The sequence below is a fragment of the Balaenoptera physalus genome, assembly GCF_965194825.1.
Source record: "Balaenoptera physalus genome assembly, chromosome: 12".
Lineage (NCBI taxonomy): Eukaryota > Metazoa > Chordata > Mammalia > Artiodactyla > Balaenopteridae > Balaenoptera > Balaenoptera physalus.
Window position 1 is genome coordinate 60,450,305 of NC_138897.1, and position 9,854 is coordinate 60,460,158.

At 38.9% G+C, this 9,854-nt stretch overlaps 1 long non-coding RNA gene across 1 annotated transcript in view; it reads left to right on the plus strand.

The window, feature by feature from the left end:
• Nucleotides 1-9,854, plus strand: part of LOC309640261 — a 115,280-nt gene that overhangs the window by 85,549 nt on the left and 19,877 nt on the right. The gene's annotated exons all lie outside the window — the stretch shown is intronic.

Below are 9,854 nucleotides of genomic sequence, written 5' to 3' on the forward strand. Positions count from 1 at the left end.
CTGGAGCTGCCTTGCTTCACCCATCTGACCTCCTGTGTCTGAGTTCAACCATGTGTAAGCTAGGGGCAAATCTCAGTGCGAACGCCTAATGTGGCTCAAGACGGGCCACTGGAGTCCAATAAATATTGATTGACGGTAATAGAGACAGTACCACTCTTCTTAGATATGTTGTCACTCTGCCTGCAGGAAATCACCGACAGTCTGTGCTCTTCAGGACAGTTTCCATGGCAGCAGAAATTAAACACCAGAAAACTCGAAGCTACACAAAAGTCATGGGACAACATCACTCAGAACCTTGCATCTTTCATGACATTCTGTATTGTCTTGGCACAAAGAACAGACTGAGAATTTTCAACATGTCTGTGCTGTGAGCAGTAAAACTCTGGTGGCCAGGCCATGGCTCTCAGGGGATGACAGTCTTTCAAAGCTAAGTTACAAATTCTTGGAGTAGAGGATGGCGAGGCTCATGGTCCCTTCTCAAGTTTCAGCCTCAGTCCAAGAGGGGAGAACTTTTCTGGACTCCTTGAAGCCGTACTGGAGAGAGGATGTCTAGACTCTCAGTACACTTCTTTGCACCTTCCCAGGGTTAGAATGGCCGATCTTATTGGGCAAAATTTGACATATTCATTGGGCTACATTATTACTAGTTGCGATACCATTCTCCAAAAGACATCTCTCATGCGCAGTTTCCTCCTGAACTTTCTGTCTCTTTCATCATGGACGTTGCACTTGTGACTGCTTGTGTGCCATCCTCACTACTGTATCGATGGCCTTGACTCTGCTCTGAAAAGGGCCAGTTTTCTCTCCCTGTTTGTCTTCACATCCTCCTAAAAATGTGAGGACAAAGACAGATCTATTCCAAGTTTCACTTCATCTTTAAACCTAAGCCAAGACTTTTTTTAGTCAGCTTTTGCCAGTACTTTCCATTGTCGTATATGATACATTAATAAAATGAGCAGTTCATGATTCTTATGGGAGGGGTAAGTGTAATATCTGTATTTTCTGTTTAAAATTAAAATTATTGATCCAGTATACGACAATAGCAATAACAGCTAATACGCCAGGTATTCCTTTCAGCACTTTACACATATTAAGTAATCCACTCCTCCAAACAATCCTATGTAGCCAATTGCTATTATTAGAGCCACTCTAACTACACAGACATTGAGGCACAGAAAAGCTCAGTAACTCGCCCAAGATCCACAACAAGTAAGTGTCTAAGTCAGGAGTGTAAACCCAGGCAGGACTCAAGAGCCTGAGTTTTCAAATACAATACTATTGTATCTCTTCAAATACTACAGCATGAGTAAACTAAAATATACGGGGACTTCCCTGGCGGTCCAGTGGTTAAGAATCTGCCTTCCAGTGCAGGAGATGTGGGTTCAATCCCTGGTCAGAGAACTAAGATCCCACATGCCCTGGAGCAACTAAGCACACGCACCACAACTACTGAGCCCGGGCGCTCTGGAGCCCGTGAGCCACAACTAGAGAGAAGCCTGCATGCTGCAATGAAGATCTTGCATGCTTCATCTAAGACCCAATGCAGCCAAATAAACAAATAAATAAAAAATTAAAACAAAGCCAGAATCAGAATCTACCATCTCCATAAAAAAATAAATAAATAAAATATATGGAGATGGTGAACCTTATATAAAAATCACAGTATACGCCAAACATTTCAAACTTTTCATTTCAAACATTGCTGAAGTCCAGGCAAATGTATAGGATGGATGAAGACTTCAAAACAATGGTTAATACATTTGAAGAATACCCACAGGAAGCAGGAAGGAATCTGGGGAGAGTTAAAAAGATGAGCACTGTACTTTCAAGTACCTTAAAAAGGTAACTGTGCCTCATGAAGGGTTCTTTGAACCTTTGGAGGCAATATTATGAAATAAGTTGGAAACTTCGGCCACAGTTTGTTGTTCTGGTAAATTACGAAAATAATGTACCTCGATAATAATTCCCACGCTCGCCTGGATCCGGCTTGAGGAAGTTGAGGGGCCATTATGCGGCTGCGCCCTAGCTGCGCGGGGCCGGGCCGGACCTCGAGGGGTCCCCTCCCTTTGCCCCCGAAGTCAGCGGGGAACAGCCGCTGCCCAGCAGGAGCCTGGCCCCGGTGGGTGAGGTCCTGACCCCCCGAAACTCCAACCAAAGAGCATCGGCAAGAACGGAGCTGGTCCCCACAAACCTCCCAGCGTCCAGGGGAGGGTCACACAGCGGCTCTGGAAGGATTCCTGCGAGTCCCTCTGGTTCACACCCCACTCTTTGACCCTCTCCTCTTCTGGTTGGACAATCGTTAAAGCCTCACATCGAGGAGACAAAGCTGCAGCTGGACCGTGGTGGGTCCACTGAACCTTGTTACTAAGGGAAAATGCAGCCATGCTGTGTGAAGAGGGGGGTTTGTTGTTTGTTTTTAGTTTAAGAACCTCTTTTCACAAAAGAATGATCGATACTGGTCCAAAGTAAACTTGATAAATAAACTGTCTGGGCATAGCGTTCCCACAGAGGTATTTGTTCTTTCAATACACAAATAAAGAGATTCAAAAGTAATAATAATAATATCCACAGTTGGTTTACTAGAGAGGAAATTTTTAGCCCTAATATCCATTGTTATTAGTATGTAAGGAAATGTGAATTCTGCACTTACGGGGAATATTAACAGGTACAACATTTCAAAACCTTAAAATTCTCTTTGACCCAGGAATTCCACGTCTGAGTATTTACCCTAAGGAAACAGAGATGCATAAATTATTTAAATACAAAAGTGAGTATTGCATCAGTAATATCTGAAACACTGAATAATTGGAAACCATATAAATCTCCAACAAGACGAACGTGGTTAAAAGAATCAAAGTATTGCATACATGTAATAGAAGACTATGCAACCATTAAACCAGGACTGGAAAGAATATTCAATAACATTGTATAGTTAGGTTTAAAAAAAAAAAAGGCAAACAGAAAACAGTGTGTAGAAAATGATCTCAACTTTCAAAATGCAAATTTGTTTAAAAATAAGAAACACATAAAACAAAAAATCAGTAATACTCTGAGTCTTATGGGATATTTTTATTCTTTCTTAATGTTAATCTTGATTCTATAAATTTGCATCAAGTACACTTATTTTCCTTGACTTAAATAAAAATGAATATAACTTGGTAATGAGTTGCCTCTAAACATAATATTACAATATATTTCAAAGCAAAAAATGTGATTGTAAAATTTGTCATAGTCTGTTTGCTCTTATAGGCTATTCATAAACTATGACATAAACCAAAAGTAATGTGAATTAAAATTGTGTGAGTTGTTATGGATTTGCTGCTGAAAAGTAAGGCAAGAGTAATAGACCGATAATGATCCAATAATGATCTTTAAGTATTTCAAAACAGAAGTCAATTCACTGAATAATATTCTTCAAAAGTGGAGGAATATACTATGGACTAAAACTCAACCTTTAGTAAAAGAAAAGAACAAGAGAGAAAATAGAAAGGATAAGGTGATATAGAAAGGGTAAAGATCTTATTTTCCTTCCTTTTACACCCATAATGGCGATGTTGTTAATAAGTGTACCATAAAACTTACCTTAATTCTACTCATTGAATCAAATGAGTTGTTTGTTTCCAAAACCTGCATCTGCAAAAAATGTCCTCTGTGAATAAATACAAGGGACATCAAGAATTAATAGGCAAAATATCCATTTTCAGCAACCCAGAAATCCAGACATCTCCTTTTAATTACATATATCCATATCGATAGCAATATCAATATTGATACAGATATAAAATGCTAGAGAAATATTTGTAAACAAGTCTTTTTGAATGCATTTGTGAGCTGAAAGAAGTAATGAGCTTAAACTAAAAACAAGTATATAATAATGGTGGGAACACAGAATTAAGTGGAAGAGTAGAGTCATGCACACTTGAAGCCTTTTGTTGAACCAGAGAAAGTCACGTTTAGTTTTTTTCTCATCTTGTGGGTCTTGAAAGTACAGAAGACAAAACAGAGACACCCTCTGCGTGGAAAATAATAGAAGCAACTCCTCCCTCTTGGCCCCCCTTCCCCTTAAAGCCAGAAACACAACGGGGGTTTGTGTGAGTTTGCAGGAGAGGAGGGAGGAAAGACCACTACCCAACCAGGAATGCTCAAGTCTTGGTGTTGATTCCAGAGTAAAAACACCTTCCCTGAGAATGAAAACCTTCAGTAGGTCTCACATGAGTTTGCAGCCAAACTTCAAATTTATTTGGATTTTCTGAAAAATTTCAGGCCAGGAACTAAGTGTAAAGTGGCCTCCAAGGATATACAAGGTTCTGATCTAGTAGCGGTGCTCACACTGGGAAACGTGGATTGGACAAAGAATTTCTAAGATTGACCCCTTGTGTGATTTGAATTTTGAAACGTCTGTTTATAAAATTTTTGAAATTAAGTGATCCTAGACTGAGAGTGTCCGTAGTATGTTCCTGGTTAAGAATTGCTAATAGATATATTCCCAGAATCTATGGATTTATGAAGAATGACTCTTTAGAAAATGTCACAAAAACTAGAGTCTAAAATAAAGACATTTCATGAACAAAATGCTCCCTACTTTGTAAAATAATCACACAGCAGCTGACTTGAAGACCTCATCTATTATGCTGAACCAGAGTGGCTGTTTTATATAGTGATATGACCAATTTTCTTCTTATGCCATTCTTAATTTCTTTGGTCTCTCAAAGATAGCTTGGAATCAGAACTGCCTCTAAAAATTAGGATTGAAGGACTGAACACTTCAGAGGCCTATGTATTTACTTGTTTTCTTATTTTTAAAGAGCTCACTAGTTTCAGAAACAAAGCAAAACAAGAAACCTAAGGATGGAAAATAAACATTCAGGCATAAAAGTACGTAATATTTCCGGATGCAAGAAGGATGTTGATACCTTTGCTTCAAGTTTAAAGTCCAATAAAGGATGCCTTATAATAATGAATTTTAATTTCAAGCTAACTGTAATGGCTTTATACATGCACACACACACACACACACACACACACACACACACCCCTTTGATTCGCAGAAGGTGCCAGAGTATGCATAAGACAGAGGAAAACACTTGGAACTTTACATATACTGAGTGATGGGTCTTGGGGAAGCCAGGATATATAAGCAAAGGATCTTAAATGAAAGAAAAAAAAAAAAAAAAGAGTATCCACATGAGACAGCTGAGGTAGAAGCCTGCAATCCTAGCTGATGTAAAGAACAATGGCAGTTGAACTAGAGCAACGTGTCCAGTCTTCTATCTGTGACTCTGTCAATTATATTTACTACCAGAACCCCTGAGTAAAAAGCTGGTTGTACATTTCTAATGCTAATTTGTCTGTCCACACTTTGGAGAAGAGATAGCAAGGTGATATCTGGAATTGAAAGGTCTGTGTGGTTATCAGAAGACTCAGAAACACTTTTCTGGTGGACACTGGGTCAGGAAGAAGCCACATATGCTCAGCTATAGGAATAGTCCCTGCCCCACTTCACAGCTAGAAACATACTCTGTGGAGAGGAGCATGGAAAACAGCCCTACTCACATATAACATATGCATGTCAACTGAAATATTATCCTCTTCAAATTGTACTCTTTTCAATTATTATATTTCTCAAAGCACAACTAAAAACCAAGGGTAAGCAGAAAAAGACAACATTAATACAATGCTTACTGCTTACCAAACATTGGATATGTTTATTGTGTCATCACACTTAATAACACACTAGTGTCAGATTTGTATTCTTATTCCCATTTTGCATACAGGGCAAAGTGAGATAAATTGCCTGAGGTTTTTTTAAAGCTATAAATAGAAATGTAGAGATTTGAGTCCATTCCTCTTTGACTATAAATGAAGTGCGCTGTACAAACACAACAGCTGTCACTCATGGCGTGTATCATGTGCCGAGCCTACAGTAAATCAGTTGCATTGTATCCTTATAACAATGCTGTAAGTGTTCTTATTTCCCACTTTTATAGAGAAGAAAAACACTGTTTAAGAGATTAAGTAACAACCAAGGGCACAGAATTTCAACAGCTGGAGCCAAGATAAAAATCCATATCTGTGTATCTAAACTCTAAGTATTTATCGCTGCACTCTCCTTCCTCTGTATTTACAATTCTTGCCTGGAAACTTCTACTCACACTGGGACTTGCCAGATTATTAGCTTTGACCCCTTGGGGCCTTAGGCTAACTAAGTAAAATAAGCTCACAAAATCTACGACATCTCATTGACCTCAGGATTTTAGCACCATGGTAGGGCTTATAACAGCCTGTCTGATAATAACTCCTGAGACCAACCTGTAGTTTTAAAAATTAGGGATTATTGGCTTCTTGCCATAAGGCAGGACACTCTAAGAAAAACCTGGAATGCCTCTTCCCAAACAAAGAACTAGATAAGGTTATTATAGAATTTGGGCATGGGGGTAGGGAAGTGAGAAGTTTAGATAATTTTATTAAGCAATGTTTGGCTCAAGGTAAAGCAGATCTGTGTGGAAATACCAGTCCTGGGCTACAAAGTAGATTTAGGGCTATGTTTCCTTGGAAGATACAATGTTAAGGTAAATAAGGAATGCCTTGTCTGGAAATCCCTTCTCTGGAATCTGCAGGACTGCTTCTATGCATCTGAGACTCAGATAATTCATGTAAGAGTAGGCTGTTCCGTTCTTAGTGAAATGGTATCAAGCAGCAAAGTTTCTGAGGGAAACAGTTTTAGTCTTCACAAAACTAAGTCCTGTCCTTCTGTTAAAGAACAAAATGAAGTTTTTACAGGTTTACAGGGTTGAGCAGGCAACTTTTCAAGACTAGTTAAAAAAACGCATATCTCTCAAGATAAGTCACGTCTCTTCTCCAAACTGCATCATTTCCCAGCACCTTCCTAGTTTAACACTGTTGCCACGGCCTCAGTGTCTGAGATCCCATGACAAGCAAAAGGACACTCCAGGCAGGATGTGGAGTGGAGAGCAGGAAAGGGAGTCACTGAGGAAGGTAGGAGGCTCCCTGGGGGGGCGGGTGGGGGAGCGGTGCCCAGCAGTGGGCACGGGGGGACTGGGAACCGATGGTATAGCAGATAGTCATCTGATAGGACAAAAGGAATAAATGCAAAGAAGGAATATGCCGACTTCCCTTCTCTCTGTGAATTAGTGGGAAGAGAAGAAGGAACGGTCCTTCACTGGAAAGTTCTTTAAAGGATGTTTTGGTGCCAAAGCAATGTTAGCTTCAGGTAAAAAGCAAAGGCAGAAAACACTGAAAAAGAAGATGAAAGTTTTCCTCATTTACAAAATTCTCCTAATGGAAAAAACTTCAATTCCCTGGAAGACTGTAAAAGGCACCTGGAACAGTTCTTTGCTCATGGGAAGATGGAATTATAAAGTTGCCTGAAAAATGGCAGAACGTAGTGGAAAAAATGGTGAATACATTGTTCAATAAAGTTCTTGGTGAAAATGAATAAAAAAACAAAAAAAGACATAGCAGAAAAAGAACTGGCAGGAAAAATAACAGGAGTCCAGTAGTCTTTGGGAGGGAAAATGAGAGTAATGGCGGTGAGGGTTTGTGCCTTGGATTATCTTTCAACTGCACAAGGGTTTAAGACTTAGGGTGTTGGAGATGTAACCAGAGGAAACAATTGCATGTAAGAGGAGAGATTGCTAAGGTAATGAAATTTAGTTATTAGAGAAGTTTGTAGAATTCACCATTTCCCAAGTTACAAATGGAAACTCAAGAGTTATGCCCTGGATGTGACAGAAACCACTAGATGTCTCTTAACACTTGCTCTCCACTCACCCTTTCTCTCCTGTAATAGAACCTTCAATTTCAGTGGGGCACAAGGCTGTATAAATAAATACTACATTTCCCAGCCTCCCTTGAAGCTAGATGTGTCCATGTGACTAATATATGGACAAAAGGACACAAGCAGAAGTGGACTATAGAGCTTCTAGGAAATGTCCGTTTTGGGCCATTTTTTTCAGTATTTTTGCCTGTGATGGCTGGAACCTGAGCCACATCCTGGACCATGAGGTAGAAGTCACGTGCCGAGGAAGGCAAGTCAGCAAACTAGAAGGAGCCCTGATGATTCTGTGAAGCCATCGTAGCAGAGCTGGACTGCCAATCATTTTTCATGAGTGAGAAATAAGCATCTTATTTAATCCACTGTCATTTGTGGCTCTTTGTCACTCACAGCCCCATGCAATCCTAGATGACACATCGGTCCTTGGCTTTAATAGCAAAGCCCTAGGATTGGACATTGGCTTTGTTATACTGTGCCCCCCACTAAGATGCCGTGTCACAAAACTGCATCGGTTACAGAGGCAATTTGAGATTAAAACATAATAAAATAATATTCTTGGACAAAAACATGGCACTAAATTTAAAACACATGAAGACTGAATAAAACTGTCATGAGGCTAATTTTTTTTTAATTGGAGTCAATGAAGTATAGTGGTCAAGAGTGCACATTCTGGAAATCAAATCCTTTCTCTGCCACCTACTGTGTAAATGGGGCCAAATTACTTTCCTTCTCTTTGCCTCAGTTTCCACATCTGTAAAATGAGAATAATTACAGAACCTCTTCTCTAGACCTGTTGTGAGAACCAAATGACTTAATATTTGTGAGATGCTTAGAGTAATGCTTGGCAAATAGTAAATTGCATTAACCAACCTACCTAACCTAAAAAAATATTTCATGTCCATGAATAGCTAAATTTAAGGTTAGACAATAGAATGCACTCTTTGATGAGGAGAACAAAGTTAATAGGAGATGGCACTTGATATTACTCCATACAGTAATGGAAAGAGAATGTATCACCCAAGAGCTATCCTTCCCATGGACCATTCCAAATATGTAAGCAGAACTGGCATAATTCAATTTTAGGGTTTGCAAATGTCACTACAACTGTCAATGAAATGGAAAACTCTGTAATATATTTAAAGAAATAACCTGAAGTATACTGAAGTATCTTTATTTCCATTAATTTTCTTGCCTCCCAATGCTGACTGCTCTAATTAAATAAGGAATAACTCTTAGTAATTATCTGATATAATTTTTCTATCTATTTTTTGATATAAAACTAGGTCATAAAATAAGTCTGGAAGTAATAGACTAAAATTTTAAAAGATCTTCATGCATTATTTTTAATTTCCTGCAAGAGGAAAAATTGCAATTTTCTATGGAACTTTCACAGAAAGTTAAAAATGTTACAGATATGGAAACTTTTCAACGGTTCTTTTAGCCTATAAATTTTTGGATAAACCAAACAGAGATACGAGAACCTCTTTTCAGTAAAGTAAGTAGGTTAAAACGTTGTAATTGTCAGAACCACGGTCAAGGATGCTCCTTTTCCCTCATCTTCCCTTATTGTCAGGTTTTATCTTTCTCCCTTGATATGTTATCTCAGTCTTTAAATGGCTTCTCTGCATACTGAATGAAAATATGCCAGCCAGTTCGAATCTTTGTCACCACTCAGCATACTGAAAATAAATTTATAAATAGCAAGCTTGAAAGGTCTAGCTGGGAAAATACAAAAGCTCAAGGAGGAATCATGCAGGATGAGCAGCTGGCCTTTCTTCTTCTCGTAGAATTGCAGTTTATAAACTTCCTCTCTCTCTGAGGCTTTTGCACCATACTGGGAAACTTCCAAATATAACTCCATTACAGAGCCATCTGAAGAAGCTAAAAATCATCCATGCTGATCCACAGTGTAAAACGTATGACGTCCAATATTTGTCAAAACATTTCACCTCTGCAGCCACTGAACCTGTAATGACAAGGACTAAGAACGAGTTGACAACAAGAGCACAATTAGTACTCACTGGAGAAAACTGAAGGGAAGCTGGAAGTAAATCTTTAA